Source organism: Limulus polyphemus, unplaced genomic scaffold (genome assembly GCF_000517525.1).
Source record: "Limulus polyphemus unplaced genomic scaffold, Limulus_polyphemus-2.1.2 Scaffold212, whole genome shotgun sequence".
In the NCBI taxonomy this organism is placed as follows: domain Eukaryota; kingdom Metazoa; phylum Arthropoda; class Merostomata; order Xiphosura; family Limulidae; genus Limulus; species Limulus polyphemus.
In genome coordinates this window covers 384,695-389,459 of record NW_013665822.1, presented here as the reverse complement: position 1 = coordinate 389,459, position 4,765 = coordinate 384,695, and the positions used below count along the sequence as shown (strand labels likewise).

Genomic DNA, 4,765 nt, shown 5'->3' with positions numbered 1-4,765 from the left:
GCTGCTCAGAATGTTGAGCAAACATTAATTTATAGGTGATTAGTATCCAACACCTACATCTGATGGTACTTGATCTGTTACCTAATGAAGTGAAGGACACAGGCTCTGAGCAGCTGAACTAAAGTGTTAACCTACAGTTACTACTGGTGAGGCACTTTTTAATAATTGAGAGTACCTAATTAACATAGGTGCCCACTTAGGAGCTAACATAGAAATTGGGGATCTTTTTTTGGAGCTCTCCTTCTCTCCTTTTTTTCACCTGCCATTACTTCACAGTTCCAAACGTGCAGCCAAACATATGCGTTTTTCACCAGATTTTAATGGTTGTACTCAATTCTTGCAAATGAAAATCTTCGTAACTTATGAAAACACATCATATGATTTTCTATTTAATAATGTTATTCAGGTCGAACGTTCATTTGATTGAGAAGACTTCTTAATCGATGTATTTAGAAAATATTAATGTTGGAATAAATATTACTATTCTTATATATTTAGCTGTCCATACATAGACGTTAAGAATGCTACAGAGGGTCGTATTGCTACAGATGGTCATATTGCTGTACTTGGGTTGAAGTTAATATCATTGTCTTCTCTTCGGAGTACATTATGTTTGCAAGTCACGTGTGTAGACACTGTTGTTTCAGCATGATGCTGGAGGTCAAGTTAGTATCAGTGCGTACTAGCAGGTCATGTGTTTATACGTCCGACTCTTCTATTTCAATATGATGCTGGAGGTCAAGTCAGTATCAGTGTGTAGTAGCAGGTCATATGTTTATCTGTCCACTCTTCTGTTTCAATATGGTGCTGGAGGTCAAGTTAGTATCAGTGTGTAATAGCTGGTCACGTGTTTATCTGTCCACTCGTCTATTTCAATATGGTCTGAGGTCAAGTCAGTATCAGTGTGTAGTAGCAGGTCACATGTTTATCTGTCCACTCTTCTATTTACTACTACACATTGATACTAATTTGACCTCAGCACCATGTTGAAATAGAAGAGTGGACAGATAAACATGTGACCTGCGATTACACACTGATACTGACTTGACCTCAGCATCATATTGAAATAGACGAGTGGACAGATAAACACGTGACCAGCTATTACACACTGATACTGACTTGACCTCAGAACCATATTGAAATAGAAGAGTGGACAGATAAACACGTGACCTGCTATTACACACTGATACTGACTTCACCTCCAGCATCATATTGAAATAGAAGCGCGGACGTATAAACACATAACCTGCTACTACACACTGATACTAACTTGACCTCTAGCAACATATTGAGTTTATATGTGCACTCTTCTGTTTCAGTATGATCCTGAAGGTTTTGGTGAGATTCCTTGGGACGACTTTCTGTTAGCACTAGAAAGCCAGGAGTTTCAGGAGCAGGTCGACCCAGCCAGAAGGGAAGCGTTGGCGGCAAAAGCCCAGGAGCACAAAACTTCAGCCATAACCTTTGAGGACTTCGTCAGTGTGGTAAGTCTAACAACAGTGAAATCATTTCTGTTTTGTTTTATCGAACTGAGGAACAGAACGGAGTTTTCAACATTCAAATAACATACAATGTTTTCTTCAGCAGCTATAAACAGTATCCTATATATTGTTATAATTGATATGAAAATTTTTCATCACTATTTGATTCAGAAAGTATCAATTATCTTATATCCTGCTGGTATGTTTGTAAGATTACAACTATTTTTTGATAATGATTATACGGTTCAGAAGGTCTGTAAGATTGCTAAAATGGGAAAACTCAGAATTAGGGATGAAACTTTATCGTATTGAAACCACTTCATCTACCCTTTTATACCACATAACACGATATATATATATATATATATAAATGACGTACTGAAGAAAATAATTACTTTTGTAACAACACGAAGTATAGATTAACATAGAATGAAAGAACGATCCTGGCAAATGTGCTTAGAGAAACAGTGTTGTTTGTTCTTCAGCACAAAGCTACACAAAGGGCAATTTCTAGCAGTATATTTCCGCAGACTTACCACTGTGCCACTGGGGGGGGGGGCAGAAACAGTGTAAATAGTATGTTAATGATAGAAGTTTGAAGTGGTAAAACTAGCAGTGATTTGTATAATTGTATTAGTATTAGGCCTATCACATTTTTAAACACCATATTCTTAATCTAGCCCGTTAGGGATTTTCAAGAATTAGAAGAGTGTATAATAATAGTATTCTAACCACATTATACTTGTCATATCCATTACTGACGACGCTTTTCGCTCAATCCAGAGCTCTTCAGGCTAGCTGGGATACCACAAGAAGCACAGCACTATTTATATTAAAGAGGACAAAATTCGTGGGCGAATTCAATATGTCTCTGCCACGCAATCCCAGTATGGCCAATTATGACACCATAAAAATCGTGAAAAACACAGAAAAGTTGAAAACTGTCTATATAACTCCTTGGAACCTGCAAGAAGGTATCTTTGTAGCAAATCCCATGTAAGTTGGTTGACATACACATGAATAGTTCCTGAGAACCCAAGTTGTCCTTTCCTCGCTGAAACATTTAGCAAAAAACAAAAATTACAAAATTGTCTGTATCTCTATCTGGAACCTGTAAAAAATTATCTTTGTATCAAATCCCATATAAATTGGCCGAAATACGGCGAAGTAATTGTCAAAAAACCCTAAAATTATGCTTTTTGTGGCCTCTTGATCCCCTCACTCCGATAATTGCTAAAAATGGGCAAGTCAACATTTTTGTTTCTCAATGTGTGTTACCTGTGGAAAAGTATCTTTGTGCCAAATTATATGTAAATTGGTCGAAACGAGGCTATATAATTGATCAAACCCCTAAAATTATGTGTTTTTTTAGTGAGCTCTGACCCCCTAAAAAGACTCAAAATGGACAAGTCCAACTTTCTTTAAGTCAATGTATTGGGCGCATGAAAATTTATATTTGTGCCAATTTTCATTTTCATTGCTTAAATATGATCGTACAGGAGCCCAAGATATGTTTTTGGGGTTGTTTGACATTTTATCCCATAGAATCCTTAAAAAGCCTAAATAAAAGAAATGAAAAGGTTTCTGGGTGTATTAGACCCATAACTATCAAGTCAATCCGCCGAGAAATAAAGGAATGGCTGTCGAATTGAAAAGTTTTTGGAAGAAAAATAAAGAAAGAAATAATAGAAAAACAATATGTCTCTCTGCGGACATACAATCAGCCATTTGATTTTGATACAGTAACAATTGTTATGGTGTGTACGCCGTTTACAAGCGAGCGAAGAGTATGATTGTTTCTTATAGCAAAGCCACATCGGGCTATCTGCTGTGTCCATCGAGGGGAATCGAACCCCTGATTTTAGCATTGTAAATCCGAAGACTTACCGTTGTCCCACCGGGAGACAGCCAGCGAAGAATGATTACAATTATATATGAGACAGACAGATTAGCTTCTCGATAAGTCAGTAGATCTTGTTTCTGAAATGTAAAATAATTCAATAAAAAAAAAACCCAGTTAAACATGAAAAGACAGGAAGCTGCACATAAAAACATATCATGTTAGCATAATTGAAAAATAAAATCATTATCTTGTCGTACAGCTGAAATGCATAACGGCAGAAAACGTATTTTAGAGACTTTTATCTATATCGTATTTATTGTGAATGGTGAAATGGTATATCAGTACTCAATTTAGTAAAACAAACGGGGTGTCATATCTTAACGGTTTTTAAAAAATGATAGTATGTTTACTTGAGTGTTGGGCAAAAATTTGTTATTCCTGAGTTACATTAAATTTAAATACCCCTCTCTCTCTCTTTCTATGTCTCTCTAAATGTTATTTGTTTGTGAACACGTGCGCTCTTGTGTCTAACACAAGAGGATAGTTTTCTTTTTTTGCTTATAATTGGCTGACAGGTGTTTAAGATCTAAGTGATTATTTCGTTATCTGGATCCACAGCTCCGTTTCTGTGGCTAACAGTGCAGAACTGGCAGAATGTGGGACTAAAGCAGTTTAGTAGTTACACAAACAGAGCTTGGTTTATTCTCCTTTTTTTAATCTGACTACAGTGATAAAGATCTTGAAATGCCAAGTATACAATCATGTGGAGATTTTGTTTACTATCTTGTAGTCTAATATGTTGACATAAGACAGATTTTTTTTACTCGTTAAATCTAATAAGATTCTGTAATGACACTAAACTAAAAAGCTTCAAGGACACATGCCAAAGGAGGTTTGACCTAAAAAGCTTCAAGGACACTTGACCTTCAGGATACACTAAAGACTGCATTTACTTTACCTGAAGGACACCTCACTTCGATCACCGTTTCGGTTCTGAGATGTACAGCTGTTCCAAGTAGGTTTGTTCCGTGACAGTGAAAGTAGTTGTTAAACATTCATCTTAAATCGATTGTTCTTAAAGTGATAACTCACAAAAGGTTTATGTAGAACAATGATGAGTACTTAATAATCAGCATTGTTCTGTATATTTATATCGTCACAGAAACGCGTGAGAAAAGAACTGAAAATGATCCATGCATCCTAACAAAGGCCATTTATCCACACTTATATCCTGGCAAATACCACTCACCACACTTATATCCTGAAATTTATCGCTCACCCACACTTGTACCCTGGCTAATACCACTCACCACACTTATATCCTGGCAAATACCACTCACCACACTTATGTCCTGAAATTTATCTCTCACTCACACTTTCACCCTGGCAAATACCACTCACCACACTTATATCCTGGCAAATACCACTCACCACACTTATG

At 36.5% G+C, this 4,765-nt stretch overlaps 1 protein-coding gene across 1 annotated transcript in view; it reads left to right on the top strand.

The window, feature by feature from the left end:
• Positions 1-1,323: 1,323 nt before the first annotated feature.
• Positions 1,324-4,765, top strand: part of LOC106478441 (protein rhomboid-like) — an 85,726-nt gene continuing 82,284 nt past the window's right edge. Inside the window, exon 1 of the mRNA XM_013938983.2 lies at positions 1,324-1,484. The gene's annotated coding sequence lies outside the window, so the exon portion shown is untranslated. The remainder of the gene's footprint in view (positions 1,485-4,765) is intronic.